The sequence below is a fragment of the Balaenoptera ricei genome, chromosome 1, assembly GCF_028023285.1.
Source record: "Balaenoptera ricei isolate mBalRic1 chromosome 1, mBalRic1.hap2, whole genome shotgun sequence".
In the NCBI taxonomy this organism is placed as follows: Eukaryota; Metazoa; Chordata; class Mammalia; order Artiodactyla; family Balaenopteridae; genus Balaenoptera; species Balaenoptera ricei.
This window is the reverse complement of record NC_082639.1, coordinates 132,586,403-132,603,127: the sequence shown is the minus strand read 5'-3', so window position 1 is coordinate 132,603,127 and position 16,725 is coordinate 132,586,403. Positions and strand designations below refer to the sequence as shown.

Genomic DNA, 16,725 nt, shown 5'->3' with positions numbered 1-16,725 from the left:
AAACTGCTCATGCGGCTCAGTATTAAAGAAGAAAAAAAACCAATCAAAAAATGGGCAGAAGGCCTAATAGACATTTCTCCAAAGAAGACATACAGATGGCCAAGAGGCACATGCAAAGCTGCTCAACATCACTAATTATTAGAGAAATGCAAATCAAAACTGCAATGAGGTATCACCTCACACCAGTTAGAATGGGCATCATCAGAAAATCCACAAACAACAAATGCTGGAGAAGGTGTGGAGAAAAGGGAACCCTCCTGCACTGTTGGGGGGAATGTAAATTGATACAGCCACTATGGAGAACAGTATGGAGGTTCCTTAAAAAGCTAAAAATAGAATTACCATATGACCCAGCAATCTCACTACTGGGCATATACCTAGAGAAAACCATAATTCAAAAGGACACATGCATCCCAGTGTTCATTGCAGCACTATTTACAATAGCCAGGTCATGGAAGCAACCTAAATGCCCATCAACAGATGAATGGATAAAGAAGATGTGGTACTTACATAGAACGGAATATTACTCAGCCATAAAAAGGAACGAAACTGGATCATTTGTAGAGACATGGATGGACCTAGAGACTGTCATACAGAGGGAAGTAAGCCAGAAAGAGAAAAACAAATATCGTGTATTAACGCATATATGTGGAATCTAGAAAAATGGTACAGATGAACTGGTTTGCAAGGCAGAAATAGAGACACAGATATAGAGAACAAACGTGTGGACACCAAGGGGGAAAAGCGGGGTGGGGTGGTTGGGGGATGAACTGGGAGATTGGGAATGACATATATACACTAATATGTATAAAATGGACAACTAATAAAAACCTGCTGCGTAAAAAAACAAAATAAAATAAATCCACTTTTTACCTATCACTTTGTCTCTTACTGTATTCTTTCTGTGATAGGACATCAAGAACCTGAGCTTCATTAAGTCCTGAGACCAGGTGTGTGATCTCAGTTAAAAGACCATGGGTTCAAGTCCTAATCTGGGTTTTGGCTTGGTTCGAGTCTCGGCCCGTGGGTTCAAGTCCCTATCTGAGTTACACAGTTTCAATTCCACCCTTTTCTGCCCTAGTCCATGCTGTCTTTACAGATCGTTCCATTCTCCATTCTCCCGATGATCTCAGGTCTGAAGGTCTGAGCTCCCTGGGTGTGCTGAGTTTTCAGTTTAAGGTCTGAATATCTGAGGCTTGAGACCTTGACACTGGGCTCAGACTTCTGCAGAGTATGGTTTTGGCAAGGGTGTGCCAAGGTGAATGGGAGAGTAAGGTAAGAAGGAATCCTTTAGTTCTCTTTTATCAATGCTATTTTATTAAGATAATTTTTCCTTCTTCTTTTAAATGAAGTTTGTTTTTATCACAGCATTTTTATTTTATCTTAGGGCATAAGTCACTAAAAATGAGACAAAAAATTAGTCCACATGCAAAACTTAAGCATTGTGATTATCATTGAAAACCATTTTATTCCCACAAATTCAAATGAGACAGTGAATAAGAACCAACTAGCATTTTGTGCCTTAAATAGATTTTAAAAAATCATTTCAAGCTTAAAGGCACTACAAAACATTGTAGAATATGGCAAAGGTTAAATCTTAGGTCTAGAAAATAGTTCAGGAATCTCTTTTGTTTTTACCTTGAGGGTTTTAGGGAAGGACAAAAACATCTAAACAAAGAATTTTCTACTCAGCCTCCTTTTACAAAAGTTGTGTTGATAATAGCTTTACTCATACAGATTTGGTGATGACTTTGCCTATTATAAGGTGATATTTTGCAAAAGCTAAATGGTAACTTTAGTTTCCTTCCTAGCTTGAAGCAACTTATGTTCTATGATTTCAATGTTGATAAGGAGAACTTAAATAGGAAAATGAAATTTAAGTTTTCGAAATGGACCTCAAATATTTAACATTTGTTTTTTCTTTTATTATTTTGGTATCTACAGAGAAATCACAGCTAACATCATACTTCATAGGAAAGAATGAATACTTTCCCCCTTTGATCAGAAACAGGAAGAGGATATCTTCTCTCAATATTTCTATTCAACATTAAAATAGAAGTTCTAGCCAAGGCAATCAGGCAAGAAAAAGAAATAAAAGGCATCCAGATTGAAAAGAAAGAACTGGAACTATCTGTATTTGCAGATGACACAATAAAACTTTGAGCCAATAAATCAGTTCAACAATGTGGCAGAATAAAGATTAATATGTGAAAATTTTATTTCTACACACTGGCAATGAAGAATATGAAAATAAAATTAATAAGATAATGCCATTTATAATAGCAGTAATCACAATTGTTGGTAAGGATGTGGAGATATTAGAACACTCATACCTTACTGGTAAGAATGTAAAGTGGTGCAACCACTTTGGAAAATAATTCCTCAAAATGTTAAATAAAGATTTACCATTTGACCCAGCAATTTCACTAGGTATACACCCAAGAGAAATAAAACTTATGTACACACAAAAACTCATATATGAATGTTTATAGTAGTATGATTTATAATAGCTGAAGAATGGAAAGAACATAAATATCCATCACTGATGAATGGATAAACAAAATGTGGTATATCCATACAATGGAATATTATTCAGCATTAAAAATGAATGAAGCACTGATACTGCTACAACATTGATGAAACTTGAAAACATTATGTTAGGTGAAAGAAACCAATGAGCAAAGACCCCATGTAATGTTTGTATACATTTATGAGAAATGTTCAGAATAGGCAAATATTCTTTGCTTCATTTACAGACAAGGAAACTAAGATTCTGTAAAGTTAGGGCCCCTGTCCAAGGTCACACAGCTTGTAAGAGACAGAGTTGGGCTTATCTCAGATGATCCAGTTCCAACGGCACCAGGCTCTCAGCTGCACTGGTGGCTTTCCTGGGGGAAGAACACCCCTCTTCCCCCAAAGGTAACCATTATTTTACACTTGACATTTATCATTCCTGTATGTTTAAGATACATGTAAGTCATAGGCATTTGTATCTGTAAACTATATGTCCCTGCATGTTTAAAAAGATATCCTAGTGTTTTCCCATGTATAAAATTTTGCATGAGCATATCATTCTATGTAAATGTAAAACTCTTATTGTGACTTGAATTTTTAAATTTAATACTATAAGTGAGTTTCATAGCTCACATTTCCCTAATGCAGAACAATTAGGTTGTTTTCACTGTTGATCTCAGAGTTATAACAATCATCCTTGAGCATGTCTCCTTGCACACATGTGTGAGATCTTCTCTAGAATAGACTTCAAGAAGTAGACTTGCTGAGTATTGACATGTTTAACTTAAGTGTTGCAATTGCTCCACAAAGTGGTTGTACCAAATTAGAGTCCTACAGCTATGTGCTGGAGTTCCCACTTCCCCACATCTTCACCGTCATTTAGTGTTATCAGACATTAAGTTTTGCCATTATGGTGGGCATTAAATATTATCTACGTATGTGTAAGTGAAACTTTTTATAATAAAAACAAACCAAAAGCATCAAAATTTCTTGGGCTATTTAGTTCTGGACATATTTATCTTTTATAAAAGTCAAGCAGATGTAGTTAATCCACTTGATTTCCCACTGTTTCCAAAGCTTTGAATTTGCCAATATGAAGATATTTCCTAGAATATCAAATAGTCGCTGAATCTCACTCTATTTTGAGACCTCAAGGCAGGCTGAATTTTAAGACCTTCCACACAGAAGTTATGTAATCTTGGACAAGCAACTAAAAATAGAAACAAACTCATATTTATCCCAAAAGTTTGTTGAAAGAGATAAATGAAATAAGTAGTACACTTAGTCCAGTGCCTGGTCAAAGTAAGCACTGAGTAAAAGTAAGTGATAATACTAATCACTTGCTTTGGCATCTTGCTTTGGCATCTTTTCTAAGGCCAGGCCCAAACTCTAAATCATTATGTATGTAACTCTGGCATATTTCTTAGTGTTTAAATTAATTGATATAAGGGTTAAACACTGAGAATAGCACTTGGGACTTTGTGAGCATTTCAGCCTCTTTCCTCTCTTCATTAATATGTATCTTGGTACAAATCTAGGTCTGTTACCAGATTGGTCTGTATCTTCAGTTAGGTACAGAGAAGGGAGTCAGTAAATAAATTCAATCTACTCAAAACTAATGACTATGAGTTATTTGATAATAAAGAAGGCCTTTCATGGAGAAATTATGCTGATCCTCCAGAAAGCGGTCACCACATTTTCTTGGCCATGCTACATATAGCACACTTGGGAATTGTTCATGTGAAAAACCTTGGCTAGTAGCTTTGTCCAGCGGCCTGGAATTGATTCTGATACTGGAAGGATTATAAACCAGTATTGTACATGCCAGGCTACTCAGCATAACTCAGCAAATACACCTACTCTTCCAGAAGGCAAGACAAAAATTCTCGGCCAATAATCCATATTGATTTTTATATTTTATCTCATGGATAATATTGAGTTCAGTAGATTTCACCTAAAATACTTTGTAAGGTTCCCACTTTTATCTCACATGTTCTGGTGTAACCAGAATATCTCTCTGCCAATTTTTGGCAGTAGTAAACTCTAGAACCTTTGTGAAGGAAACAATGAAAACTTGGATGGGTGTCGTGTCCAAACTTAGATCTTATCATCCTTGAAAAAATAATAAGACTAAAGGAATGCTGTGTACAGTATGCAACTCGGATCCAGTGATAAATGTTTTGGAATCCTTTCTGCATAGAGTCTGAAAAAAAATCTGTTACCTAAAAGTTTTAACTATTTTTCTGCTTTCTGGAAAGTAGAGGTTTGACATAAAGTTTGAGGCAGCACATCCCTTTGGCCTAGGATAACTTTCCCAAAAGAGATTTACTTAAGCAAACAAAGAACAAATATCTTTCCTGGAATGGAGATGCTTGAGTCAGTGGGACTCTAAGGAGTTAAACTGCTTTCCGCAATAATGAAAAAGGTTGGAACTAGTGGAGACAACAATTCATTTCAGGAAATCATTTTCTTTAAAGGAGTATTTCTTTCCTAGGTACGTATTAGATTAATTGCTTAGTCTTAGACTCATGAATGTGTGTTTAGTTTGTTGAATTGTCCTTCTCACTTTGCTGGCCATAAGTGACAAAGCCTAAAGCAAATTAATAAAAAAAAATCAACTTACAGTATTTTTAACCAGTAGGTTGTCTTGCTTTTTGGAGGAAGATAGCATGAGCAGATACTCCAACTATGTCAACTAATGCAGAATAAGATTTAATGTATATCACCCTGTATTATAATTTTTATACCATTTATTCTACTCTTCTATTTCTTAACACTTCCCTTGACCTTCCCTCTTTTTAGTTAAGATAACATGAGTCTTTATAACCCCAAAAGTGATGGAAACTTACCACATAAATTCTAAAAGAGGTGTCCCTAAACACTGGCCTGTCCTTTTCCAAGTTGTGATTCAAGGATCCAGGATCCTTTTGCCTTCAGGCTATGCCATCTTCATCATGTAGCTTCCAAGTTACCATGTTTATCTGCAACACACTTTGAAAGGGAAAAATCATGGAGGTTGAAGCACAGGAAATTTTTATGGCTGGACATTGAGGTAGTATATATCACTTCCACTCAGATTCCACTGGTTAAAAGCCAATCATAAGACATAGATTTGATGGGAGGCTAAAAGATGTGCTCTAGCTGCATGCCTAGGAACAAAAGTAAATGAGTTTGGGCAGCTGGCCAGTGTCAAGTCACGCTATCTTTGTTTCTTCATCAATCAAGTTTTTTAATTGGAAGTTTACAGTTGTCCTTGGGAGGCTACAGTTCTCCTCATTTCTAGTTTATTGCAAGCTGAGGCAGGTGGGGCATTTTCATATTCTTGAAGTCAGAGGAATTAGTTTGCATGCAGAAGTTTCTTATAGCTACATGTGTGTTCTAGTCTTTATGGTCACCCATTGTAGATCAGGAGCCAAGACCAAACAACATAGAGAGAAGTAGAAGCGTGATTCTCACCACATGTTAGTGGAGGAATAAAGAAGGAAGCCAGTTTGGGATTGCTAAAGCCCAACCTGGATTTGGCTGTTGATCTCTAACTCTTAGGGTATGATAAATAGATTCAAAAATAGGGCCAGCTGAATTATTACAAACAAACCTCAAATATCTCCATATAGACTTAGAGGATCATTTTTAATACTTATAAATTCATCAGAAATTTATTCTGGATTTCTGTATATATCTACTCATAGATAATTTTTTCCTGTAAAAGACAGTTTTCATAATGATATTGAGTTGGATCAATGTGGCTTCCTATCAATATAATTGAGTTTACTAGAGCTGGGTCATATAAATTTTACAGCACAGATAGGCTAGTGTGGCATCACAGTGTTGAAGATTCAGAAGGCCATTCTAAATGAGGACTCATCCATTGCAGAGCCTGGAGGGGCGTCCCATTAGTGCTATCTGACATTGGCTTTTCAACTACACATTCTGGTGACTCTCAGGAACCACAAAATGAAAGATGCACTATGTCCTCACTTTCCTGCAAAGGAGGGACCTGGACTTTTTATACATATTAATATTAAGTGACGGAGAGAGGCAAATTTGATTATTTGGGCAATGACTTAATGCTTGTCTTCTTAAATTTAACAAAGCACTTTGGCAAGCTCTGTGGAGAGGTGAGGGAGAAATAGCAATGAATAAATAGCCTAGGTAACTTTAGTGGTGTTGTGAGAAGAGATAAGAAATATATACATCCATGGATCAAAGAGTACAAAAGTTCAGTTACACAGAATGAGTAAATTCTGGAGGTCTAATGTACAGCATGGTGAATATAGAAAATATTATATTGTATACTTGAAATTTGCTAAGAGTTGATCTTAAGTGTTCTCACCATAAATAAATCATAACTATGTGAAGTGATGCATATATTAACTTGATTATGGTGTTCATTTTACAATGTATACATATATCAAAACATCACATTGTATACTTTAAATATACATAATTTTTATTTGCCTCAAAAAGCTGGAGAAAAGAAATATATAAATTTAACTAAAATATATGGCATAAGATTGGTGCTGAAGAAGAAATATTAACACGGTACACTGGCAGTACTGTTGAATGGATTAATTCTGATTAGACAGTATCTAAGAGGGCTCATAGGGGAAATGATATTTGAGTTGGGACTTGAAAGTAGATTGGATTACAGATGGTGGAGATGATTCAAGAAAAGTTATGTGAGCAAAGGTGCAGAAATAAGCAAGTTCTTATGTTTAGGGACTTCATGTAAGCAATTCAGTTATTACTCAATAAATATTTATTTATTGAGTGCCTACTGTGTATCAGATACTATTATAGACACTTCAGAGACATCAGTGAACAAAGCAGATTAAAACAAAGCAAAACAAAAATGCTGAGATGGATCCTGTATAGGTGGGAGGAGCATAGAGAATACAAGAAAAAGTAAGAAAATAGAAGTAACAATGTTGAGGCCAGTATATTGAGGGCCTTGAATCCTTTGCTAAGAAGCCAAACAGTCTAAGTTTAGAGTATTGATTTGGAAGTCCTTGCATGTATGTGAGAACCAAAGCCCTGGGGTAATAAGAGAGAGAGAGAGAAGATTCAAGGAGAGAATTTTGAGGAACGTTGATATTAAATGAGGAGGATAAGGGAAAAGCTGGTAGAATGTATGAAAAAGAAACTGTTAGAACTAAAGGTCCCTGAAAGAAGGGACAGTGCCTATCTTTTCACCACTGAATCTCGTGTCTAGGACAGTGCTCTCAACATAGTGGGTGCACAACAGTCTTTTTTTAAAAAATAAATTTATTTATTTATTTATTTATTTATTTATTTATTTATTTATTTATTTTTGGCTGCGCTGGGTCTTCGTTGCTGTGTGTGGGCTTTCTCTAGTTGCGGTGAGCAGGGGTTACTCTTCATTGCAGTGCACAGGCTTCTCATTGCCGTGGCTTCTCTTGTTGCAGAGCACAGGCTCTAGGTGCGTGGGCTTCAGTAGTTGTGGCACGTGGGCTCAGTAGTTGTGGCTCGTGGGCTCTAGAGCACAGGCTCAGCAGTTGTGGCGCATGGGCTTAGTTGCTCCGTAGCATGTGGGATCTTCCCAGACCAGGGCTCGAACCCATGTCCCCTGCATTGGCAGGCAGATTCTTAGCCACTGTGCCACCAGGGAAGCCCCACAATAGTCTTTTAAATGAATGTATTATTGAAAGAAACCAGGAGACAGCATTACAGATCTCAGAGCATGGAAAAACTTTAAGAAGTGAGCAGAAAAATCTTCCTAAATATTATGTCAGATAATAACTATACTGCTTATTCTGTTCGTGCCTCACATCCCTCACATCGTTTATCCACCCTTCTTTGCCCTGCTCTCTATCCCTTAGAAAACTGACCTCTACAAATTGCATTATCTGGGCTTTCTTGCCTTCTGCTGAGTTTGGGTTAAACAATGGAAGACACCAGCAGGACATCAAAGGGTAAAAGAAGAGCAAAGTAAGAAATTTCTTCTCTGCTCCCTCCGTGCTGGCCATTGGTTTTGGCAGAGGCTGGTTTTGCTCTACTAAGGCCACAGCTCATATCAGATTGTTACAGCTCTTGTTTGTTTCTGATAATACTCCTCTCCTCATTTACTGCTCCAGGCCTTACTTTCCTGCTCTGGCTAGCTCCTGGAGACCTCACCACCTATGATTAGCTCCCTTCACCTCCCCACGGGGTTATTTGAGTTCACTAAAATTAAACCCTTTCAATGTGCTGTTTCCTACTGTGACCATGACTGATGGAGTAATTAAAAACTTTAAAGAGATCATTCATGATACATTAGGGATACTGTAAATAGATGATTATGGTGGGGAATCTGAGCCCAGGTAGGATAAGTCAATCAGCCAATAGTAAGTGGGAAAGATGAAGCTGTGAGTGGAGGCTTTTTTAAGTAATATGAAGGTGAATGGAAGGAAAAATAGCAGATGTGAAGAAGAAAGGGTAAGGGAAACTGTGTTGCTGTTTTTTTTTCAAGGATGGGAAAGAATTCATATATAAACATGTTCAATGGAATGAGCCAGTAGAAAAAGAGGAAAAAAATTTAAGTCTCAGAGATGATAATTAATTAAACACTATTCCAGAGAAAGCAGACCCAATGACACGGATTAAAACCTGTGAAAGAAGTAGGGACTTATTCTGGGACAGGAAAGAAAAATGTGAATTTGGTGAAAGACAGAGATGAAATGGGTGGTAGAAAAGATGAAAGCTAAGACTATATCTGAGGGTCCTTCTTTTATGTGCAACACATCATGTAGTAAAATTTGCTAAGATGGCTTTCAAAGGCTGTCCAAGATTTGAGAGAAGTGGAAAAGGGGAATAAGTTGACATGTTGTGGAGTTTAATTTTATTCTATAAGATGGTGTTGGGTAAGAGATGATGACAATTCTGCTTTTCTATTCTTAGTCTTGCAACAATGAGTAGGACAGATTAGAGAAGAGGAAAACTTCCATTTTAGTGGAGACTGCAATAGCTTAGGGCAAGAGTTAATGAGAGTCTGACCTGAGCAGTGAAAAGTAAGGCTGAATGAGGATGCTGCAGAGAGTTGATTCATGCCTTTATTGACTATTCTGTGCTTGACACTACAGAAGACACAATAGAGATTTCACAAAGAGTAGAAAACATACTTCCTAACTTCAAGGAGCACACAAACTAGCCAGAAAAGCATAGATATACAACACAGACTACAATAAAGGAAAGACTATTGAACCAAGAGTCAGACCCAGATTCTAATTCCTGCCCACCACTAACTAAGTGTCAGATCCTGGGTAATTTATTTCCCCACTTGTACCTCAGCTTCCTTGTTTGAGCAAGGAAGGAGTTAAAAACTGATGACCTCCTTGGTTTCTAAAAACTATTCTTGAATGAAAAGAACCAGGGTTCCTTGGAGAAATACCTGATGCTAGAGCTTGGGCAGGTAAAATAAAAGATGAGCCTGGAGCTCCTTGCGGTACCAAAAAGGAAGAAAGTGCCCAACAAAAAAATAGATGGGGACATGTCAAAGGAAGCCAACCAAAGGGAGCTTTTAATGGCCAAAGCTGGAACAATTTGGTCAACAAAATAAACAATACAATATAGAGTTATAACCCAAAATGTAAAATAAATGTACATGAGTACATATTGATATAAATGAATAATTGCATTTTAAAAATGGGAAAGAAGAGTCAAATCTTTCTTATAGAAGAATTCTAAATAATATTATGTAGATACACCCAACTCCAAGAGGTGAATCTTGACTCTTCCTTCTACCCAGATATACCTTGAGAATGGCCTAGGCTTTCTGACTCACTTCCAAAGAATAGAATAGGGAAAAGAAAAGTAGTAACTTTACACTGGAAAAATCTGGCAAAGACAACATTAACCAAGTGATAAATGTTAATATCTCAATAATGGCATGCAGCTATCATGTACTTTCAATATAATGTGATAAGAAGGGCATTTCATCTCTCTGATCTTCTTCCCCCAAACCCACGACTCCAGTCTACTTACGAGAAAGACATCAGGCAAACTCAGATTGGAGGATGTTCTACAGGATCCCTTGCTAATACCCATAAGGCCTGTCAAGGTCATTTTTTAAAAAAGAAAATACTGAGAAACGGTCACAAATCAAAGGAGACGGGAGACATGACAACTAAGTGCAATGTGCTTTCCTGGATTGAATCCTGGAATCAAAAGAGGACCTTAATGGAAAAATGGATGAAATTCAAATAAAGTCTGGAGTTTAGTTAATTAAAAAAAACAATTGATGGTCTGTAAAGTCTCTTCCAGCTGGTAGCTATAAGAATAGCATTTATTATCTAATTGCTTCATAACTGTGCTCATATTGCTTACAATGTGCCAAGAACACACGAGGTAAGGGAACCATTAAAGCAGGATGGAAGGCTTTAATCAACTTTTTTTTCTCTTCTAACTTCCTGTAGTTGTGTTTCAGTGATGTAGTGTGTGGTTAGGGCAAAGCAATTTTTGAGGCAATAAAGTAGTGTTTTGGTGAAAGTCTCTTGTCTGTTACTTTCCCAAACCAGCACTCACCCTCTGCCTTAGTAAGAACAGCCTCGAGTGAACCACCAGATTTCCATCCACTTGCAACCCTGAATGTTTGAGTCTCCTAAGCTGCGCCATCACAAGGCAGCGCACTAGGAAACTGTCGCTATGGTGACAGTTGCGGTGGCAGGGCTACCTTTGGCTCATTTGATTTTCCTGGACAGTTTCTTTGTCTAAAAAAAGTTTATGAAGCCCCAATGTGAAATCATGCTGGCTCTGATTCATGACATTTTCCTGAGATTTTATAATGTTTCTTTTTTCTAAAATAAGCAATTTCAAGTCAGGTAAAAATGTGAGTAAATCATGCCTGGCTCTTGTTCCAGATGTATCAATTTCTGTTCATTCCCATTTTTTCCCTTTCATGGCTTTGGAGCAATAAAAATAATCAATGCCTCCACTCTGAAACCTTTCTGAGTATGCAATATATAAACAGTATACTGTGCAGGGAGCAATATTTCCCTACCTTGGCTATTACCGACTGTAGCGTTTTCTCTGGCAATTATCTGAAACAGAGCAAAGACATGGAATTACGATTCTGGCACACTCGAGACCCTGGGAGGATCAAAGAGGCTGATGTGACAGTTCATGAAAGGAGGAGGAAGCAAACCGTCTCCCACTGCCAACACTAACACAGCACTGTGCTTGAGAGTCTGGGAGAGCCGAGTTGCCAAGTGTCTGCCTGCATTTTCTTTGAGGGCGCCAGGCCCGGAGCAGGTCAGGAAAATTATGGCTTTTATCAAGCAGACAGTGTGGCTCTCTTTGAGGATGGCCAAAGTCTCAGTCACTGCTGGTAACTGTAACACATGTGGTCTTTTCAAGAGAGGACATGAATATTTTCATTAACTGGGAAAGAAGGTGCCCACATGAGACTTCATTTGTCTGGAATATTAGGGAAAGCCTGAAAAAGGTGAGATGTTTGTAAAGAAATTAAGAGTGAGGGCTTTGGAGACAGATTGCCTGGGTTTTAATCCTGGCCTTCCAAATACCATTCTGTATAACTTGAGCAAATTCCCTAACCTCTCTGCCTCAGTTCCCCTAATCAGTAAAATGAAAATGATAATAGTATCCAAGTCACAGGATTGTCTTGGCAATTAAATTAATACATGTGAAATACTTATAACATTGTCTGGCACATGGTAAATCCTCAATGAATGTCAGCTGCTATCATTATTTTTATTTTAATCATCGTTATTCAGAAAGGAAAGTCATCAGTTTTGTGATGTCCTATGAGCTGTTTTCAGTCTGTTTATCCTTCAAGTATTTGCCAAGGGTTTAAAATGTACTGAGCACTGTGCTAAGTACTGTAGATAATTCAGGAACAAACAAGTCCAGCTCTTTGCTATCAAGAATTTATATTCTGGTGGAAGAGATAAGAAAAGTGTGCACAAAGGGCTATTCCATATGATAGAGCATTTTTCCCTTTGGTGTGGCACTGATTATGATGTATTTTGGGATTTCAGAAAAAGAAGTGACTAGCCACTGGCTTAGTAAGTGGAAGGGGACACTCTTTATGGAGGATGTAGCATTTGGCCAGAACTTGAATTACAAGTAGAATTTTTTATTTTAATGGTGGATATCAGCATGGGTGTGGGTATCAGACAGGTGAGGGGCAGGGTGGGGAGGACTCAAGGCAGATGAAATGACAGAAGATGCTGAGGAGGTACTTGAGAGACAGGAGAGTGAGGTCCAAATGCAAGGCTTACACCAGGGGTTCTTGGTGGAGAGGAGTCCACAAAGGTAGAAATGACGGTTAATGCAGGACCTTGAATAGACTTGGCCAAAGGAGTTGGTATTTTTATTTCATTAAGAAACTGGGCCTCTTTAGGAATAAACTGGTAGTGCTATGAATTTTGGATTAGAGGTGTGCTCTAGGAACTGACCCTGAAAGAATGTCTTGCCATATCACTAACCGTTTCCCACACAACACAGAAAGATATATCCATCATTTATCAGTTTCTGCATGTAAGTTTTTGTAAGTAAAAATTTAACAAAATAGCTTAAAACTTTAGTTCCTCAAGGATTATGTGTTATGAATTTTACAATTGCAGAGTACTTTTACCAAAGGTTTTATAGAACATGTTGCAATTAATCTCAATAATTTTCATGACAAATGGGATTTGCCAACTGGATTTCACTCTTAAGAAGGGTTTCTTTTACATAGCTCCATGTGCTTTATTAATATAGTGCTGCCACTTGGATCTGTATAACGACATATAAAATATTTCTTACACAACAGAATTGGTAAAAAGACCAAGTTATTTCAATTATGCAAATACATGAGAAGAAACCTCAACAAAAATAGGTTTTTCAAATATTCCTTGAAGTTAAATTCAAAACTTCACTCCAAATGTAAGTCATAAATTCTACAAATAGAACATTTTGAAGAGGCCCAAATGCATTTGTATTATCTTTGGGATACTAAACAACTTGAATTTGGGGTCCATTCTTTTCTGTTTTAAAAGCTGTTTTGAAAAGCCCTTACCATGTTTCCACTCTCCCTGTTTCCCTTTCTTTTTTTCCATCAAAACTCCTCTCTGCTAGATACTATATCAGATGCTTCCATATTAGTTTCCATCAGTCCAGGTGTTTTTATTTGTTTGTTTTCCTATTAAGGGTTCACTGTCAATGATGATGGAAAAGCCCCAAATCAAGCACCATACCAGTTGTTTCATGAAGTTCTCTTACAAAAGCTTACTCTTTGATTAGAGAAGTACTATTGCAAAGTTTTTCAGGAAATTCTCCAGGCACTCTTTGAGGACCACATAATCTGCCTTTTCATTCCACAAAGCCCCTCCAAGGAGAGGCTCTGGGTAACTGTGACTTTTGAGGTCAATTAGGATTCTTAAGAACTGGATTCTGGCTGTGATTCCTGTACAACCTGAAGGTAAGCCAGTAAATCAACATATCTGACCTTTTGTTTCTTAAACTAATATTTTATTAATAATGCTTGCTACATGCTGCAAAATAATTAACACATATATATGGGCAAAGCATTTTGAGCTCCTTCAAACTAAAAATAAGAGAAATGGCAATAAAGCCAAGATGAAAGAAAATTGTGCTGACTGAATTCAGTTCTTCCTCCACAGAGATCTTCTACAACCTTAAAGGAGCTAAGAATCAATAATATTTTTAAATGGACAACGGAATGACTGGCATGTAGACCATTAAACAAGAGTGATACAATTCTGTACACCGAATTAGTTAATTAAAAAGAGCTTTTCTTGATGACTCTGGCTAGTGGTTTATCAATTTTGTTTACCTTTTCAAAGAACCAGCTTTTAGTTTTATTGATCTTTGCTATTGTTTTCTTCATTTCTTTTTCATTTATTTCTGATCTGATATTTATGGTTTCTTTACTTCTGCTAACTTTGGGGTTTTTTTGTTCTTCTTTCTCTAATTGCTTTAGGTGTAAGGTTAGGTTGTTAATTTGCAATTTTTCTTGTTTCTTGAGGTGGGATTGTATTGCTATAAACTTCCCTCTTAGAACTGCCTTTGCTACATCCCATAGGTTTTGGGTCATCGTGTTTTCATTGTCATTTGTTTCTAGGTATTTTTTGATTTCCTCCTTGATTTCAACCACTAGCCAGAGTCATCAAGAAAAAAAGGGAGAAGACTCAAATCAACAGACTTAGAAAGGAAAAAGGAGAAGTAACAACTGACCCTGCAGAAATATAAAGAATCATGAGGGATTATTATAAGCAACTATATGCCATTAAAGTGGACAACCTGGAAAAAATGGACAAATTCTTAGAAAAGCACAACCGTCTGTGACTGAACCAGGAAGAAATAGAAAATATAAACAGACCAGTCACAAGCACTGAAATTGAAACTGTGATTAAAAATCTTCCAACAAACAAAAGCCCAAGACCAGAGGGCTTCACAGGCGAATTCTAGCAAACATTTAGAGAAAAGCTAACACCTATCCTTCTCAAACTCTTCCAAAATATAGCAGAGGGAGGAACACACCCAAACTCATTCTATGAGGCCACCATCACCCTGATACCAAAACCAGATAAAGATGTCACAATAAAAGAAAACTACAGACCAATATCACTGATGAACATAGATGCAAAAATCCTCAACAAAATACTAGCAAACAGAATCCAACAGCACATTAAAAAGATCATACACCATGATCAAGTGGGGTTTATACAAGGAATGCAAGGATTCTTCAGTATACACAAATCAATCAATGTGATACACCATATTAACAAACTGAAGGCTAAAAACCATATGATCATCTCAATAGATGCAGAAAAAGCTTTCAACAAAATTCAACACCCATGTATGATAAAAACCCTAGAGAAAATAGGCATAGAGGGAACTTTCCTCAACATAATAAAGGCCATACATGACAAACCCACAGCCAACATCATTCTCAATGGTGAAAAACTGAAACCATTTCCTCTAAAATCAGGAACAAGACAAGGATGCCCACTCTCAGCACTATTATTCAACATAGTTTTGGAAGTGTTAGCCACAGCAGAGAAGAAAAAGAAATAAAAGGAATCCAAATTGGACCAAAAGAAGTAAAGCTGTCACTGTTTGCAGATGACATGATACTACACGTAGAGAATCCTAAAGATGCTACCAGAAAACTACTAGAGCTAATCAATGAATTTGCTAAAGTAGCAGGATACAAAATTAATGCACAGAAATCTCTTGCATTCCTATACACTAATGATGAAAAATCTGAAAGAGAACTTTAGGAAACACTCCCATTTACCACTGCAATGAAAAGAATAAACCTATATATATACCTAGGAATAAACCTATCTAAGGAGGTAAAAGCCCTGTACTCAGAAAACTAAAAGACACTCATGAAAGAAATTAAAGATGATACAAACAGATGGAAAGATATACCATGTTCTTGGATTGGAAGAATCAACACTGTGAAAATGACCATACTATACAAAGCAATCTACAGATTCAATGCAATCTCTATCAAACTACCAATGATATTTTTCACAGAACTAGAACAAAAAAATTCACAATTTGTATAGAAACACAAAAGACCATGAATAGCCAAAGCAATCTTGAAAAAGAAAAACGGAGCTGGAGGAATCAGGCTCCTAGACTTCAGACTATACTACAAAGCCACAGTAATCAAGGTAGTATGGTACTGGCACAAAAACAGAAATATAGATCAATGGAACAGGATAGAAAGCCCAGAGATAAACCCACACACATACAGTCACCTTATCTTTGATAAAGGAGGCAAGAATATACAATGGAGAAAAGACAGCCTCTTCAATAAATAGTGCTGGGAAAACTGGACAGCTACAGGTAAAAGAATGAAATTAGAATGCTCCCAAACACCATACACAAAACTAAACTCAAAATAGATTAAAGTCCTAAATGTAAGGCCAGACAGTTTAAAACTCTTAGAGGAAAACATAAGCAGAACACTCTGACATAAATCACAGCAAGATCCTTTTTGACCCAGCTCCTAGAGAAATGGAAATAAAAACAAAAATATACAAATGGAACCTAATGAAACTTAAAAGGTTTTGCACAGCAAAGGAAACCATAAACAGGACTAAAAGACAACCCTCAGAATGGGAGAAAATATTTGCAAACAAAGCAACTGATTAAAGGATTAATCTCCAAAATATACAAGCAGCTCATGCAGTTCAATATCAAAAAAACAACCCAATCCAAAAATGGGCAGAAGATCTA

General features: G+C 36.9%; 1 long non-coding RNA gene across 3 annotated transcripts in view; it reads right to left on the bottom strand.

Annotated features, from left to right (window-relative positions):
* The window catches only part of LOC132373280 (uncharacterized), a 205,689-nt gene that overhangs the window by 26,676 nt on the left and 162,288 nt on the right, over positions 1–16,725 (bottom strand). For 2 of the 3 annotated variants that reach the window (XR_009505397.1, XR_009505399.1), the window contains 2 exons: positions 11,510–11,549; positions 7,833–8,101 (listed from right to left, as the gene is read on the bottom strand). This is a non-coding gene — a long non-coding RNA (uncharacterized LOC132373280). Of the gene's footprint in view, positions 1–5,363; positions 5,506–7,832; positions 8,102–11,509; positions 11,550–16,725 lie in introns of those variants that run through there. The other variant, XR_009505398.1, reaches the window with a different exon arrangement.